The sequence below is a fragment of the Gracilinanus agilis genome, chromosome 5 (assembly GCF_016433145.1).
Source record: "Gracilinanus agilis isolate LMUSP501 chromosome 5, AgileGrace, whole genome shotgun sequence".
NCBI classification, from domain to species: Eukaryota; Metazoa; Chordata; class Mammalia; order Didelphimorphia; family Didelphidae; genus Gracilinanus; species Gracilinanus agilis.
The window spans coordinates 268,377,746-268,397,401 of NC_058134.1; the positions used below are offsets into that span (position 1 = coordinate 268,377,746).

At 35.0% G+C, this 19,656-nt stretch overlaps 1 protein-coding gene across 2 annotated transcripts in view; it reads right to left on the minus strand.

Annotated features, from left to right (window-relative positions):
* Nucleotides 1-19,656, minus strand: part of RAP1B (RAP1B, member of RAS oncogene family) — a 55,191-nt gene that overhangs the window by 21,489 nt on the left and 14,046 nt on the right. Inside the window, exon 1 of one of the 2 annotated variants that reach the window (XM_044677395.1) lies at nucleotides 467-488. The exons of the other annotated variant lie outside the window; for it this stretch is intronic. The gene's annotated coding sequence lies outside the window, so the exon portion shown is untranslated. Of the gene's footprint in view, nucleotides 1-466; nucleotides 489-19,656 lie in introns of those variants that run through there. 2 annotated transcript variants of the gene reach the window in all.

The following is a 19,656-nucleotide window of genomic DNA, read 5'->3' on the forward strand; positions in this document are numbered from 1 at the left end:
AAGATCCCTTCCAACTCTACACTTAGAATTGTTTTAATTCTACTGAACACTTTACTTACAAGGTATTATTAGAAACATATACATATCTGAACTTAAACATACATGTAGAAATCAAGTCCCTTAAAACTAGAATGCTAAGATTTCTTTCAAAGCTAAAATTTAATAAATATTCTCCATTTCATCCTTAGAATTCAGAATTAAAATGGTTCTTACATGTATTAGCATAATTCCAGAACTGTGAGGGGTGAGGGGGAAAGGTAAGAAATTTCAAAAGACTAATTATTATTTTAGCACAAAATGAGATTACTTAAGATTACAGATCACTACTATTTGGGGGTCTAAACATGTGCCAAACATATAATAAATAGTTTCTACTTTCAAAGAGCTCACATTGTATTGGAGTTGACAACATGTACATTGTATAAGTATATATACAAAGTGGTTTGGGGAAGAAAAGGGCACTAACCAATTTCAGGTTGTCAGGAAGTCTCAGTTCCTCATCTGAAATGGAAGGAGTTGTATCAGTTAACTATTAGCGTTCCATCAAGCACTAAATAAAGCTAAGATCCTAGGAATTTTCTTACTCTTATATTTTCCTTTTCTATATTGCCTGGAGTACATAAATTCACAAGTTTCACTGAGAGGGACTTTAATTTGCCTAATACATCAATATTTAATCATTTGTGGAATGCATGGATGCAGAAAACTCAATAACATTTAAATATTTTACAAGTTCAAATGTCTATTGTCAACTGTTAATCAGAACACCTCAATATAAATATTAGCTCCTACAGCCCTTTTGGCAAACCTATGACATGTGTCAGCACTGACACGCATAGCCATTTTTGATGACATGTGGCCACATGCAGTCACATACAGAGAAGTATGGGGCTGCATGCTGAGGATGAAACATTTGCTATAGTGCAGTGTAGATACTCTGTGCCAGAGGTCTGTAGGCCAAAACAACCTGTCACCAAGCAAGTAAGTTAATGATTAGTTTTTGGTTTATTAAATACAGTTATATATTACAATTATACATTTTTATTATTTAAACTATAAGTATCGCAAAATTATGGTTTTTTTTTCTCCAAGTGACACAGCAAGCTCAAAAGGTTGCCTGCCCATCACTGTCCTGCAGCAAGCATAGTTTTTGAGTCAAATTAGTTCTCACAAAAACTTGATTATTTGTGGAACTCTATGATTGCCAATGGCAATGTCATCTTCCTTTCTACAAGAGTTCTAAAAACTAGTTAAGATATGACCTCTCAAATCATAGCATTTGCTAATAATGATAATAATATATAAAACTGACCAAAGTATAGCAGAAACACTAGAATATTTGTTGGCCATATCAGAACTTTTCTGTTTAAAAGACAAAGGGTGATATATAAGCAAATTAGAGCAGTATAGAAGAAATTACCTGTTTATTTATGGATTGGAGAAAAGTTTATGATAAGTGATAGGCTCACCAGAAGTAAAATGGACAATTTTTGATTAAAGTTTCTGCATAAACAAAACTAATGAAGCTAAAATTAGAAGCAGGAAAAAGGAGTGGGGAAGAGAGAATCTTTACAAGTTTCTTTAAGAAAGGTCTCTTTTTGAAAGATGTTTAGGGAATGAATCCAATTTCTAGGGAAAACATCATCCATGAAGGACTTAATTATAGTATAGAAAGCACAGTATAATATACTTTATATATATATGATATATATTAGTATGTATACTAATATATAAAAGTATAGTATAGCTATAGGATAGCAAGAAAAATCATGGCAATACTCAGGAACTTTCAGAAGAAATGGTTACATAGAGCAATGCAGCATTAGGAAGAGCTGGGTTTTAAAACCTGCTCAGATATTGCCTCACTCATTGATTGACTCTGAGCACGCCACTTAATTCTGTCTGCTTCAGTTTTCTCATCTATAAGACATTATATACTCAAGAAATAGTTTGGGTTGATAGAAGATGCTGTTTCTTCCAAAAAGGGAAGAGGAAAAAAACCTAGGTAGCATGAGAACTACTATTTATGATTTAACCCTAACTTTTTGCTAATGATTATCAGGGATAAAGAGAAAGATATTTAAAGAATATAAGTGGCTGTACTAATGAGCTTGGGACTTTTAAAGGACATATCCCATCATATTTAAAGCCAAGAATAAAATCACATAAATGCATAAAGTGTTTAGAAAGGCTAGCGAGAAGCTTTAAAAAAGCTATATTACATTTTAAAACCTACAGTATTCTCAACAATCCCAAACCATGGCACAAGCATAACTATAATAATATATCCTCTTCTGGGGTGACTATCTGACCATGAATCATAGCCTAACATTCTCAGAAGAATTAAATTTACAAACGGAAAGATAAATGATGGGTATTAACTAGGCTGTTACTAATGATGATTTATGAAAAACTGGCAAAAAAGTTTATATATACACCCAGAGCCACATTGTCACACTATATCTATATCTATATCTATATATCTATATCTATATATACACATATGTGTGTGTGTGTGTATTTTTATGACTGGAAAATGAGGTAGGATAGTCACCAAAAAAGAACAAAGGAAAAAAATCGTTGCATTATCTTAGTATGTCTGAGAAGCTAAAAAAATTAGAGGAAAGAAAGCCTCCAATGTTCTAGATAGTTCTATGGAAAATTTGTTAAGAAAAAGAAAGATCAAGTATTGCAGTAAACTTTTTCAGTAATTTTTTTTAAACCATAAATGTCTTCTAGTAATAATTCTTCTGCATCTGGAGCACTGGTTTAAAAAAAAAAACAAACCACAACACAAAACATAAGTAGGGTTATTATATATTTTACCACATAAAATGACCTGTCCTAATCTGTCAGGCTGTTTTATATATCAAATTCATACATTAATCTAAAATCTTTCAACTTTAGTGGGAAAAGAGGCCAATCTACCATTTATGCCTCTGCTTTCCTACCCTACCAATTCTGCTAGAGCAGAGGGGTTTCAATCTTATTTGGCTAGAACACTCCTTCCTGAGTACCACAGAACCAGATTAAAATGTAACCACCGGGAAATACTTAACAAAATGAATAAAAATATAGATAATGTAAACAGGCAATTTTCAGAATCAAATTAAAATATAACAGGGAAATATCTAACAAAATGAATTTTTAAAACCATGAATATAAACAAGCAATTCTCTGAGTTAATATTCTCCCTCTACAGACAAGTTGCTTCTGTTCCTATTGAACTTGACATTCATGCTCTTCCATTAATTATTCACATTCTCTACAGTTGTTTCAGGCTAGGATCTCTACCTATGCTCTCGATTTAATTCTAATTCCACTTTTAAGATCTGACTCCAACAATCTTCCTTATCTGACTACAAAAATTTATACAACTGGTGTGGTAAACCATGGGGGATCCCAGGGTAAGCATTTCCCCCACTTCTATCTTTTGTATTTGTTAATGCCATATCAAGAATCTATAAAGATAATTTATGTCTAAAGAAATGAGCATTTAATTTGAAGTCAGAGGATGCAGGCTTAAATTGCAGCCCAGTTACTTCCTATCTATATGCCCTTAGGAAAATTCCTTAATTGCTCTGCCAATGTCCTAACTGAAGAACATATGTAAAACATCCCTTCAAGCTCTTAAAATTCTATAACTCAAATATAATAACATAATTCTGCTTAACTCAAAATATTTATTAGGAAAAAAGTGAGTTGTTTTGAGTACATTTAAGACTTTATGTCAAATTTAAAAGGCAAATTTAAAATTTGTTTTAAAAAACCATCTAAATACTCATTACTTTTGCCCCTTCAAGATTTGGTTGACAAGGGTCAACCAAAAGAGTACTATGATAAATGTATAATGCTTTGGTAACCTAAGCAATTTCTAAGACCTCTGAAGTTGTTCAGATTTCTGCAACACATGCTCTAATTTTAAGTTATAAAGGGTGATGAAAATGGCAAGTTAAAACACTTAACTACTGGTTCCAATTGTTGGCTGACAGTTCTCCCACTGTACACTTTCTGGAGAAGGCTCCAGATAGCTGATTTCTTCTTTCCGCCTCCACCTCCCAAAGTAGTATTTTTGCAGCTAAAGAAGATTATGTTTTCTCTGTAATACAAGTTAAATTTTAATCAAATTCCAGAAATACCTGGTATTAATCTTTTGATCAAAAAGGGTTCAACAAATTCAAAGGTGGGATTTTTTTTGAGGGGATGACAAAAGGGACAAAACAAAATAATGTAAGCATCGTAAGAAATTTTTGGTGAGGGAACTATTTACCAAAGCAGGCTGGCATCTATTCTGCCACTGATGGTCTTAAAGAAAGCTGTCCAGATACTGACGTTAAATGATTGTCCAGGGGGTTATAAAGACAGTTTTGTGTCACTTGAATCTTTCTTGCCTGAAATCTTTTCTCTACACACAGCTCAAAATATCAGCTTGAAAATTTTTATCAGCTCAAAAATTTAAAAACATCCTCAGGCAAACCAAAAATCATCAAGTTATCAAAATGCATTCGCATGATTGTTACCCATCTCTTTTTTGAGTGGTATGCCTTTCTGATCAAGACAAGTGAGAACTATCTCTAATCTTTAACACATTTTGCATCCATAAAACTAGAAGCAGTACACTGAACAGTTACCCTGAACAATCATGGGAAATACAAGTTTTATTCCTGATCAGCACTAACAGCAGCATAAATGGTATTTTGATCACACATTTGCAGAATAATTTGGGAATAGTTCAATCAAAACAATTAAATTAAATAGGTTTAGAATTTGTAAGCAACTGGAGTATAGAGACAATATTCTCTTATTTTCTTGGGTATAAAAAAGGTCATTCTAGTGAAAGAACTATTGCTTTGTCATTTTAGTGTATTTAAATTCTGCCACAAACTCAAGTTTGTTCCTTTTAATCAATCACGAACTACTGGCAAATTCAGTTAGGTATAGTGTCTTTGCCATTCAAGGTCCCATTTTCCAGTTTTATTACTGCAATCATACCAATTTAGTGCTCCATATAATTTCTATTAATATTTATTTACTTCAGTGTATGTTTATCTACAATCTGATGAATGTGGAAAAACCAGTTTCTTAACAGAACTCTAAACTGATTCTCTAGATTAGCAATGCATTTGGCTGAAGTGACAATAATGAAGATTCCTTCAAATGCAGGTTGGTTCCTTTGCAGGTAAAAGGAAATTTTGGGGTCCATAATCCTCTTATTAGTTTCTAACACTCTTTCATTATGAGACAGATATTTACATAACTTTATCAGCATGTTACATAGTGTTTTATTTGAACAAAACACTTATAAAATTTATGTCCTAAATAAAGTCTTTGTGGCAGATCAGTTCAACCCAATCACAAAATCCCAACAAAAATAAACATCCAAAAGTTATCCTGCTTCTGGTTCTGTCCTCTGGGCAGGAGAAGAACAAGTCTAATCTATTCTCATGACAACCCTTCAAATACTTGATGATAAACTGTCATATCATGATCTCCCTCCTCTCTTTTCATGACTTCAAAGGATATTCCTAGCCAAACAATTCTGACTTAATCTTACTTTATTATTCTCTCCTGGTTATTATGTCAGACCATTTGTTCCTATTTTTATTTCTATTTCTTCTTCCCATCTTGACTCTATAATTAACAATTCAACTCTATAAATGTCCTCCAACTCTCCAAACTCCCTGCCCAATAGAACTTTCTGATAAAGTTTCAAGTCTGTCAGTCTACATAGATATAACTACAAATTTATGTTATCAAACCCAACAGGTCCCACACCGAAGCAAAGCTATCCTTTTTATTCCTCCCTAATTGCTTCTCTTCTTTCCTTGGATCTGAGTTGAAGATCTTATCTTTTACTTTACAGAGAAAATTCACTTGTGAGGTCTCTCATCAGCTCAATTGAGAAGCAGAAGGCTCCTTGATACCATCTCCTATTCTTCCAGTTTCCGATGAGATGGCCCTTTTTTTTCCTCGCCAAAGTCCAATGTATCCTTGGCCCTATTCCTGCTAGGTTGCTCCGGAAAATTGCCCCTTTCTGCCTATCTAAATGTCAACTTCTCCCCATCTAGCAGTTCCTTTGTTACTATCTTCAGATTCAGATTAGAAGGAAAGCAACAAACTGGGAAAACATTTTTATAACAAAACTCTCTGACAAAGGTTTAATTTCCCAAATATATAAAGAACTAAGTAAAATCTACCAAAAAAATCAAGTCATTCTCCAATTGACAAATGGTCAAGGGACATGAATAGGCAGTTTTCACAGGATGAAATCAAAACTATCAATAAGCACATGAAAGTGTGTTCAAAATCCCTCCTGATTTAGAGAAATGCATATTAAAACAACTCTGAGGTACCACCTCACACCTAGCAGATTGGCCAATATGGCAGCAAAAAAAGTGATAAATGTTGGAGGGGATGTGGCAAAATTGGGACACTAATACACTGCTGGTGGAGTTGTAAATGGGTCCAACCATTCTGGTGGGCAATTTGGAACTATGCACAAAGGGCTTTTAAATGAATGCCTGCCCTTTGATCCAGTCATACCACCGCTGGATTTGTATTCCAAAGAGATAATAAGGAAAAAGACTTGTACAAAAATATTTATACCTGCTCTTTTTGTGGTGGCAAAAAACTGGAAAATGAAGGGGTATCCCTTGGGAATGGCTGAATAAATTGTGGTATATGTTGGGGATGGAATACTATTGTGCTGAAAGGAGAAATCCCATGTGAACTGGGAAAGCCTCCAGGAATGGATGCAGCGCAAAAGGAGCAGAACCAGGAGAACATTGTACACAGAAGACTAATAAATTATGGCACAATCGAATGTAATACTTTTCTACCAGCAGCAATGCAATGACCCAAGACAATTCAGAGGAACTTGTAAAAACAAAAACAAACCACTATCTACATCCAGAGAAAACTATGGAACCAGAAATGCATTAGAAAAATATATGATAGATCACATAATGCAATAGGGATGTGATTAGGGTTTTCATGTTAAAAGATCACTCTACTGCAAATAAGAATAACACAGAAATAGGCTTTGAACAATGATACATTTATAACCCAGTGGAACCATTTGTTCACTTTGGGAGGGGGAACAAGGGAGGTGGGAATTATGGATCATGTAACCGTGGCAAAATATTCTAAATTAAAAAATTATGGCTAAATCATTTATCATCAACAAAATACCTTTACCAGTCCTACCATCTCCTGAAAATATGATCCTATTATCTCCCCTTCATTTCTCACTTTGACTTCTGGGGCGGGGGTAGAGGTGAGGGCAAAGCTTTCTACATTTGTTATCTTTACTTCTCTCTTCTCAATCACTCTTCAACCATTTGTAATCAGGCTTCTGATCTCATCACCCAACTAAAACTCTCCCAAGTTTAAATCAGATGGTCTTTCCAGAGTTCTCCTTTTTTCTTGACCCCCAGAGTGCTTTATCTGACACTGATGATTACTTTTTCTTTCAAACTAATCTCTCTTTTTAGCTTTTATGTGACATTATCTGTTCTAGTTACCTACAAAATGACAACAATGCAATCTCTTTTACTGAGAGATTGGTCCATATTATAGTCCCAATGGATACTCTCCCAAGATTCTATCTTGGGTACTCTTTTCTGTCATTTCTTTATATCAGTGATCTCAACTACAAGTGTCTTTCCCTACCTAAAGTTTTATTATTAAGTCTTAAAAATAGGGTTTCAATTTTTTGGTCTTTATTTCCTTAAAGATTTGCATAGTGCTTGGCACTGAGCTTCAGAAAACACTGCTGCCAAAGATTTACCCTTTGACTCTCAGACAGATATTGGTGTTTTTATCAGTACACAGAAGGTAGGGGAGGATCGGGAATTTTATGAACCAAGAAGACTGTGTTCATCAATTGGAAGAGGCCAAAGGGTGTGAGCAACTTTCTTGCTCTCTGCATTTTATCACCCACAATCCTGTTGTCTGTAACTTATAACCTTCTACATAAACACTGCTATACATGAATTATGCCCTTTTTTTGCCTTCAATTTTTAGTGGCAGGGAACGAACAAAAATATCCAGTTAGAGAATGTTAAAATAAATATTGAAGAATGGGCGGGAGAGCTAAATTGCCTGTCTAACCTTTTAGATTTGACTTCCTAAAACTACATATATATATATATATTTTATTATTAGTGATTTGGATCAGTCTCTTTCATATGGCTAATGACATGAATTTCTTATGAAAACTGTTATATCCTTTTGGAAAACAGATCTTTAATCAGAAATATTGTTAACAACTTTCCCTCTGTTCCTCTTCTAATTCTGGCTGTATTGCTTATGTTTATATCAAAGCTTTTTAATTTGAAAACTGGAATGTTAAGTTTTATCTTTTATAAACTCTTCTCTCCTTTATTTAGGTAACAATTCTCTTCCTGTTGATGTCTCACTTAAAATTTTTATGATCCATTTCGAGTTACCTGTGGCATACTCATCTAAATCTAGTTTTCCAAAATGATAAGATTATAGAAGCAACAAAGAAATCTTATTGTGTCCATCATGTTAGAGAAATAACTTGGAAATTTTAAGGTTACCCACCACGATTTATTTCACAAGTATGCTATATTGGCATGACATAGTGCAAAGAGAACAACTACGAAGGGAAAGAATTCTCACTTATCTTATCCTTCCAATAGTAGCAAAAGAAGAGATCTGGAACTAGTCATGCCATGGAGAGTGGCATAGAGTCACAGAATATTATGTCAGAGAAGGGATCTGGATCCAAGTCTTTCTGATTATTAGATCAGGTATCAAATTTCAAGTCTGCCAAACCAGATTAAAACATAATCAGAAAATTATTTTTTATGACTAACAAAAGACAACAAAATAATGTTAATCTGAGTTTGACACTAATATCTTACATCATACTGTCTCTTCACACAGAAACAGAATTTAGTGAATTAGAGAATTTAGTTAATTTAGAGAATTTAGTGGCTATCTTGCATTGTCTAATTCTAGTCATGTTATTTATTTATGGAAGTTATTTCAACGGTTGTACTTAGGTTTCTAATCCAGGAGACAAGAATGGTCAAGAGTCAAGTGCTACAGAGACCAAGAAAAATTAGACTAAGAGAAGGTCTGGATTTAGCAATAAAGAGATCATGGAGAAAGCAGTTTCAGATGACTGCTATAAATTGCTTTATATATTATCATTAGGGAAATAACCTTACAGAGCTGTGACTTAGCTTTCCAAAATTTACCCATGAAAATCCTGCAGCCTCCAAGGAGTTTAACATTTAATCATAATTATTACAAAATAGAGGAAAATCAAGCTTTGAGTGAATTGCTTAAATCAGGATGTAGTAATGGTAACATTATTCCAAGAAATTAAAAAACAAACAAACAAAAAAAAACTGTCAAAAATAGCTTATATCCAACCATGGTGTGTTCATTAATACACCATTAGGATTTTAGTGGCTATTCGCTTTACTTCAAAACAATTACATACTATTAAAGGGAAATTTTTCAATCACTATCTTCTCAAAGTTAAAATGGATGACTTCACAGTTTTGGAGCACAGTTAAGCATAATTGACAAATTACCTGTGAAAATACATGTTAATTATAGCAAAGAGATAGTGTAATGAAAGGTATCCTGGATTAAGAGTGAGGTGACCTGGGTTTAAATCTCACCTCTCTCAATGACCTCAGGTATCATTTAACATCTCTAGGCCTCAGTTTCTTTACTTGTGAAATAAGGGTTTTGGACTAGATTCCCTCAACAGATTCCCGTTGGCTCGTTATATGACACAGGTTACAGGTTACAGGTTACCTCACATGGGTGGTTCACCAACCCTCCCCATAGATTTTAACAAGGATCTACATTATTTATGAAGCTGTTTATAGAGGAATATATACACGAGAGACAATTTTGAGGCTGCTTCAGATTACTCTAACTTACTGGTCTTGCTTTCAGGGACATTCTCCATGTAAGATAACTGGTCCCATCAATACCTATCAATATGTACCCAAGTAAAGTACTAAACAACAGCTCCAGAGCAGACTCAGGGACAAGACTCTTCTACAGCTTTCCTCCATAAGCATAATAAGCCTGGCTCTCCTGGCCAGCTCGTCTGCTTTCTATGGAATGAATCCACTTCTTTACCCCAAGTCCCTCACATAAATCCAGAGTATTTGTACCTCTGCATGTGGGCCTTTGCAGTTATTTCCTATCACAAGTGTTTAGACACACATCCACCAACAGCACACACTTGGTTCTTTAAAATTCAGCTTAGTGAAATATATTTGGCTTAGCATTACAAATAAAAAATTAAATTTCATAATAAATACAATACTCAGTCTGCTTAACCAGAATGCTGCCAGCACTGTGGCTCTCTCATTTCCTTCAAAAGGCCCCCTCACATCTCATCCTGCCTGCTAGTGCCCTCTCTCCTAATTACCTCTGATTTATTTTGTATATATGGATACTGAATATGAATTCTTTGAATGTGTTTGATTTTGTCTCCCCAGAGCCCAGTAGAGTGCATGGCACACAGAAGCTATATTAATTCTTACTGACATGGAATTCTTGAGAAAAAGTCCAATTGTTGGGGGAAGATAGGTGACTCAGTGGACAGAGAACTAGGTCTGGAGTTGAGAGGTCCTGGGTTCAAATCTAACTGACACTTTCTACCTGTGTGACTGGGCAAGTCACCCAATCCCTACTGACTAGCCCTTACAGCTTTTCTGCCTCAGAACCAATACATAGTACTGATTCCAAGATGGAACATAAGGGCTTAAAAAGAAAAAGTCCAATTGAAAAATACCACACTGTTGGGAGGACTAAAAGAATACAAGTTAACTTAATTAAGTTTTGCTAGCAAAAGGCTAAATGACAAGAGTCTAGCATTAAAAGAATATGAAGGCAGGAGCTAGGTGGCTTAGTGGATAGAGAGCAGGCCTAGAGATGGGAAGTCTTAGTTTAATCCTGGCCTTAGACACTCCCTTACCTGTGTGACTCTGAGCAAATCATTTGCTCTTATTGCGTTTCTGCCTTGGAATTAATGTTTAGTATTGCTTACAGTGGATAGAACGTGGGTTCTGGAGTCAGGAAGACCCAACTTCAAATCTGATAGAAGACATTTAGTTGTGCTTCTGAGCAAGTCCCTTAATCTGTTTGCCAGTTTCCTCATTGGTAATAACAGTATCTACTTGCTAGGATTGTTTTGAAGGACCCAAAAATGCTTAGCACAGAACCTGGAACACAACAAGTGCTAAATATAAATGTTAGTTATCACCATCATCAAAAAACAAACTGATGCCAGTGATTCCCTTCATCAAAATAGATATTTCTAGGCAAGTGTATAGTCATGAGAAACAAAACTTTATATGAATATTTCAAAGAGTTATAACACTGAAATGATACCAAGAATAAGCTTGCTATTTACTGCCAAAGAGATTATATTATATTATCTTCAAATCCCTCCATTTCTGCTGACGTTAAACTTCATGTGTTATATCCCATACCTGCAGGGCAAACATATCATAAAACAAAGAAATAGAAGACATATAGACATCTGCCAAACATCAGCAATAAAGAAATTCAGATTGACCAGAACTTCTTGTGGATTTGAACGCAACAATATAAAAGCTCAATATGTTCCTAGTGTACATAAAATAAAAAAGGCATATTGCTAAACTTCATGCTACAATTGATATTTCCCAAATCATATTACAGAATAATACATAAATAATCACACTATGTACACAGAACCAATTGGGGGGGGGGGGCGCTTATAAAAAGCCAGCCCAAACAATAGATTTAGTTTCTGATTTTTAGACTGTCATGTGTGTGAGAAAATTTCTCAGGTCTTTCTCTCCATATGTAATGCCCTTCTGTGCTGACACGGTTGGGGGATGTAGATCTGAAATGACCACACCAATGCAACTATCAATAATATGTAAATAAATCCTGACTGATCACATGTTAAAACCAGTGGAAATGTGCGTTGGATATGGGGGTGGTAGTAAAGGAGAAAGTAAAAACAAGAATCATGTAACCATAGAAAATTTTTCTAAAAAATAAAAGAAACAACTTGTCTGGGGTCACACAGCTAGGAAGTGCCTGAGGTCACATATGAACCCAAGACCTCTGTCTCCAGGGCTAACTCTTTAGTTGTCCTACTGCTATATTTTAAAGTAAATGTTAAGGATGTGCACAAGAATTCAAATCGAAAACTTCATTTTCCTCAGGTTATTAAATCCTCATGTGAAAGCCAAGACCACAGAATTTTCTTTACTGTTAACATGTATATTGTAAAGTTAAATATTGCGTGTGTGTGGCATCTCATGATGACTTCTCAGAAATTATAATAAAATATAGTATAAATTTCAACCCATGGTAGAATTTAAAAAGCAACACAACTTCTTTGAAGTAATAAAAAGTTAAAACAACAACTATACTTTAGCTTCTACTTTAAATGAGTTTATATGCTTTTACATTAACAAGGTTAATATGACAGAAGAGGAAAATGACAAATGCTGAAGGAGATGTGGGAAAATTGGGACACATGCTCTGTTGGTGGAATTGTGGAATGATCCAACCAATTCTGGAGAACAATTTGGAACTGAGTCCGAAAGGGCTATAAAACTGCATATAACCCCCTTTGACACAACAATACCACTACTAGGTCTATATGCCCAAGAGATCAAAGATTTGAGGAAAGGACCTACTTGTAACAAAAATGTTTACTGCAGCTTTTTTTTGTGGTGGCAAAGAATCGGAAATTGAGGGGATGTCCATTAATTGGGAAGTAGATGAACAAGTTATGGTATTTAACTATGATGGAATACTGTTGCATTGTAAGAAATAATGAGGTCGATGGTTTCAGAAAAAGCTGGGAATCTTATTATATGAACTGATGCAAAGCAAAATGTGTAAAACCAGGAGAACATCATACACAGTAATAGTATATTATATGATGATCATCTGAACATGACTGACATTCTCAGCAATACAATGATCCAATTCCAAAGGATTCATGATAAAAAAAAATGTGATCTACTACGAGAGAAAAGAACTGATGGGAATCTGAATGCAGATTGAAGCATACCATTTTCACTTTATTTCCTTCATGATTTTTTTTGGGGGGGAGGGAAAAGGTATGCATCTTCTACAACATGATGAATTTGAAAATGCTTTGCATGATAGCACATTTAGAACCTTTGTCAAATTGCTTAATGTCTCAGGAATGGGGGAAGAGAGGGAATTTGAAAATCATAATGTTAGAAAACAAAATTTTAAAAATTGTTTTTACATGTAACTGGGGAAAAAACATTACTGAAAGAAAAAAAAGTCAACAAAATCTCCAAGATGCATGCAACTCTCTTACTGGGAAATGTACCGCTGCTCTGAAATTTGGAGGGAAAAAACAACCTAATAGTTTCAAGGATGTGGGAAAGGGAAAAGAAAGAAAAAAGCCATTAATCAGATAGTAAAATTAGGTGTCAGGCACTGTTGCTAGGTGTTGCTGTTAAGAACAAAAATTATTATAGTATCTGACCTCAAAGGGCTTACATACTATATGCAAAAATAAATACATCTGTAAAAGGTTTTGAGGGAAGGGAACTAGCAGCTAAGGAATCAAATGAGGTGACATTTGAGCAAAACTTTGAAGAACATACTATTATCTACATAATACAAAAGAAATTTATGAATGCGGTGGAATGCCATCACAAACAAGTTTTAAAGACAAAAGGATTTTAAAGTCAGAGCATAAGGTTCTAAGACAGGGGTCGGCAACCTTTTTGGCTGTGAGAGCCATAAATGCCACATTTTTTAAAATGTAATTTCATGAGAGCCGTACAGTGCTTACAGTGTGCGCTCCTGTAACAGCACCTGAAAAAAAAAAAAAAAAAAAAAAAAAAGGACTTTATGGCTCTTTCTGCAAGAGCCATACATTGCAGACCCCTGTTCTAAGACCACATTCTTTTACTTAGGTTGGCCAAAACAGATATTGGGGGAATAGTGAAAAAATAGGGAGGAAAAACTTGAAAGGCACCTGAATCTCTTTCTATTTGAGGATGTCAATATATAAATAATAGTTCATGTTGTCTGCAAGAGAAAAGCGATTAGTATTCAAGACTTTTAAACATATTTAAAGAGTCAATTCAGATTAGCACATAAAATTATGGCACAGAGTGGTAGCCTGGCTTAATGTATGTTGGTCTCAAAGTCAGGAAGACTTGGGTTCAAGTCTTGCACAGGACACATACCGACTGTTTGACCCAGTACAAACCAATCACTTGTCCCCAGGTCAAATCACTTAATTTCAACACTGCCTAGGTATTCTGTAAGACTAGACTGAAGATCATGTGCCAATCTATGTTGGCAATTTCTTCATTGGGAGATCTATAAACCAATGGAATCAAAGGTTAATATGAGGATCTGGAACTTGGATTCAAATTCCAGCTCTGCTGATTCCAACTTGAATCACTTTAACCTTTCCCAGACTCTACTTCATCATCTATATAAAATGAGGAGTTTGAACTAGATGAGCTTTTAGGTCCTTTCCGACTCTAAATCCCAAGACCTGTAATAAGTTTTTGTATAAAAGGATTAAAGAGAATCAATGTGAAGAATACTGTCAAGAGTGAGAACTTTACTCAGAAAGGTATTTTCATAAATTTAAAAATAACTGCTTTCTTACCTAGTAAATCCATAGTTGATGAAGAAATCACTCACTCATTAACAATTAATGTCAATATACTCTTACCTCTGTAGTAAGAACTCCACCATCCTATACTTTAGAAATGTGCCAACCAACCTTCCCCACCCCCTCAACTGGTTCTTGAGCAATTACAGGACAAGTATGATGAGCTGTCCAGATCTGGTTTGACAACTTGAAGCAAAAGTACAAGAAACTGACATGTATGACCATTTGTCATTGAGAATGAACTCAAGTCATTACCCACTTCACCTAGAAATCACATTATTGTAGAAGCAAATAAACTCCAGAAAATTTCTTCCTAAATGAATTGCTCGTTTATTTTAAAGGGAGGTATTTTTATCTTGCTATCCACCAAGTAATCTCTATCTCTCTTCTCTCTCTGCAAAAAATTATGCTTTCCATTAGTCAAAGAAAGAACCTATGCTGAGGAAACCAAACTTCTTTAGTACTGAAATATTAAAGTATTATTCTACTAGCAAACTAAGATCTACAAAGCTAATTCCTTTAAATAATTTTAAAAAATCCATACAAACCAATTCACATTCCAATTCAAAACCCTCTTTAAATTAAGTCATCAACTACATCTTTGAATTGATAACTCCTGAGTGCTAAATATTTCAAATCTCAACCAGCTTTATTGTATAATTTAAAACTTACGGAATTTCTACTCTAAAGTAGAGGTGTCATACATGCAGCATGCTGGTTAAATGCATCCTGAACCAAATAATTATGTAATCAGGAAATACTGAACAAAATAAAACCACAATAAAACCTAGAAATGAGTAAGTGGCTTTCTAAGTTAATATGCAGCCCACAGGGATCCTCATGAAGGTTAGTGACACTCTCCCCCTCCCTTTGAGTTTGTTGGCACTGCCCAAAAGTCTATCAAAACCAGTTAAAAATAAAAATACTAAATTAGAAATCCCCAATCCCTACTCTAACCAATTGTCTTTTCAAAGACTTAAAAAGATTTATATCATGGAATTATACAGTTTCTATATCTAAATACTCCTATCTGCCCAGGCAGTATTCCTCCTTGAGTCAATACTTAAGGAGCCTTTGTCTCTGACCCTACTAAATAAAAGTTGTCTCAAGGTAACATCTTCAGATCCCAACTTTTCCCTGTAAAAACAAGTTATACAGACTAGGAAGGACACAAAAGACCTTCACAAATGTAGGCTAATACATTTTACAAGTTTCACCTCTTTAACTACAGATTTTATTCCCCATTGTTTGACCATTTATTATGAGAAGGACCAAGGTAATTTCCCATTAAATTCCCCACCTGAGCATTTGTCTCATTTGAGGGTGGGTTCCAAAATACTTAAAATCACTCAAAAACCCTAAGGTGAAGTTAGTATTTTCACACTTGGTCTCTCAACTATTCCACACCTCTTCCTTCTTCCTGTTTACTCAGAATAATACTGTTTAGATTTGACATTCTTTTTTCTTTCCTTTCTTATATTAGGACAAATCATCTTACTACATCTAAAGTAATGCCTCATAATGATGACCCTGGATTCTGGAAGACCCCTGCCTGGTAATAAATAGCAATCACTAAATTCCCAAGAAAATTGTTGAATAGCAGTGGGCAAACTATCCAATGGCCAATTGTGTGGTCAACACCAACACATCTTCATCCTTTGTAGTTGAAGTAGAAAGCTTATCTACTTGAAGTTGGAAACAGGCTTCTTAATGTGTAAAAAAACATGGAAATTACCAGCCAAAAATTCAAAAGGTGAAGTTTACAAGGCTTACTCCTGAAAAGCTCACAGAAAAAAACAAAACAAAACAAAAAACAACAAAACGACTTGATGAATCAGAACACTACATTCTTTCTAAAAACCCTTGCCTTCTGTCTGAGTATCAATACTGGATATTTCTTCCAAGAAAGAAGTTGGGCTAGACAATAGGGATTAAATGACTTGTCAGGGTCAAAAAAGTAGGAAGTATCTGAGGCTATATTTAAACCCAGGACTTCACATCTCCAGGCCTGGCTCTCTATCCACTGCACCCAGAATACTACATTCTAACCATAAATGAGCATATTTGTATTGGGATACTGGGGAGTAGGGGACTTTATAATTGTCAGTAAGAAAACTATTCAGGCTAATGAGAATAAATTTATTCTAATGTCACTTAACCTCTAGTATGTTGTAGGAATTTGGGCACACAGAAGAGGCTAATCAATTTATAAGTGCTTCTGGAATGATGACATTTGTATGGAATAGAGAATTGGGACATACTAGTATTTACACTCTTACAGAGCCAGTGTGAACAAAAATGAGAGGAAGATGTAGTTATCATATCAATGTGTTGGGTGGGACAAATAATAGAAAATATACTCTCCAGATGAGTTGTAGCTCTATTGGAATAATAGGTATATAGCTTCAGAATATTTGAACGACTATGGCTAAAGGCATCAAGAGCTAATCACCAATCCACCAAAATAATATTACTTTTAAGTTCCAAGTGCCATTTACCTGCACCTTACTGTTACTTTTTTAGATATTGAAAGATTGGAGTCTAAAGCATCTTTGAAGCATGGGCTTTTGTCTCCATATAGTATTATTTTCTGTAGCATCTTCAATATAACCTGCCACATATTCAGGGCATGGGGTATACTTTTATAGCATTTTGAATGTCATTTCCTTTCTTTTTTTCTTCCTTACAACATCTGCTGACAACATCTGCTGAATTAAAGTAAAATGCAGAAAATCCCTCATTTATATTGAGTCAACTAGAGCAGGAGTTCTTGACCTAGTAAGTCTACAGAACTTTCCTTGGAATATTTCCAAATGAATAAGATGTATAAAATTTCAAAGAAAACCAATTACATTGAAATAAGTTAACGAAATGTTCAAGTCCACTGACCATAGGTAAAGAACACCTGCATTAGAAGGAATAGTTAAAAGAGGGAGTGATTAGTTTCAGGAAAGTTATTTCTCTAAGGGTGAACCTATTCTGCTATTACTATTGCTTTCTTTTAACTTTGCTTTGGAATTTTGCTCTTTGTTTCATGATTACTATAAACTATAAGTGGAAACTGATTGGGTTAGGCAAAGTTCTGATTAGCAGAGGGAACTCTGAACCTCTCTTCCAACACAAATAAGTATGTATTATTAATAAAATATCTCCGACAGACTGGCTAAAATTCAAAGTAGAGTTTTCTTTCATATTCCTTATTAAATCTTTTTCCTGTTACAATGTAAGAGCCTAGAGTAGAGATTACCTGTTTTGTTCTTTGTGTTTGTGTATCTCCAGAGCCTAGCAGAGTGCCCAACCTTAGGCACTTAACAAATGTTTGTAGATTGTATAATAATTCATGGTAATTTATGAACTAGACGAAATCTTCCAGGATTGCTCCACCCTGGTGGCTGCTAACAACAACAATGCTTATATAGCACTTAAAAGTTTTGCAAAGAGTTTTACAAATACTGTCCTCATAACTGAGAGGTGGGTGCTACCTTTACTTTGTATTTATTTTTGTGTGTGGAGACACAACAGAGTAGATACGTTTGGACTTGCAAGTGAAAAGCCCCATCCTGCGCTTGAATCTCAGCTTTGCCCCTATGTGATTTTGAACAAGTCTATGGGCCAGAGTTTCTACCTCTGTACAGTAAGGGAAGTTAAAACTAGATAACCATTTTGCCTCTGGATTTGGGACCCCCCTATCTACCCTATACTTCTGTATGTTTATGTTGTTTCCTGATAGGTAGAACCACTTACTTTTTACCTTATATCCAAAATGCCTTTCACATGATTGGAGTTCAGTCAGTGTTTGATCAGACATATCCAGAAGGTGTGCATCTAATTGTCCACACCCCTCCAACAGTTCAGATGTACCAATTTAATGGTATCTACTCAAGAAATGGTTTTTACTGAGTCTCTACAGAGTTGCTTGCAAATGTTAGGAAATATGGTATAGCAGAAACTGGAAGAATAAGGAGATCTGGGTTTTGATTTTAGCTTTAAAATTTGTTAGCTGTGTGCCCTTGGGAAAATGAATTCTCCTTCCTGTGCCTTCCAATTCTTACAATAGACATAACCCTAACAGCCCCACCATCCTCACATGCTTTATAAGTTCAAATGAGATTATGTCATGTATGAAAAGTGAAGTACTGATATTAATTTAAGATAATATGAGCACTAGAGGTGGGTGTGGTATGCTGATTCTAGGCCAGTTAGTTAGAGGTTATGGAATCCAATTTTCACCTTCTGCTTGAATATTTCTATTGAAGAGACCTCATAAAAAATGGAAAAAGGCACTTCAATTCACAAGACTTTATTAAGTCCCTTGCTCCTTTGCTTTAGAACCAATACACAGTATTCATTCTAAGACAGAAGATAAGGGTTAAAAAAAAAACAAAAACAAAACAACTATTAAGCCCCAATATGAGGTGCCAGGATACAAAGAAAACCAAAGCTACCCTGTCTTCAGGGGATGGGCATTCCACTGAGGGCAAGGGGAGAGAAAGACAACATGTATGCAAATAAATAATATATACAGGAAATACAATGATGGTAGGGGCAGAGTACTAACAATTTGGGCAATTGGGTAGGTCTCTTGAAGAGGAGTTTTTGAGAGGAAGAACTTTCTAGGCATTAGTCAGGAGATAAAATGTTGTGTATGGAAAATAGCAAGTAGGCTAATTTGGCTGCAACTAAAGAAGAAGTAACATGCAATCAGCTTCGAAGGATAGGCTGGAGTCAGACTGTGAAGGTCTTGAAATATTAACCAGGGGTTTGTGTTTGATCCTAAAAGGATGCCAGTATGCATCAGAGGTGGGGTTTGAATGCAGATCTTTCTGACTCTGAGGCTGGCTTTCCATAATCATGCTGACAAATACAACTTTTTTATGTCGATTGTTTTAATTTTCTGAAGCAGCAGGGTGCTGATGAAACTTCTTAAGCAGGGGATAATAGATTGTTGCTTTAAAATTATGAATCCATCTGCT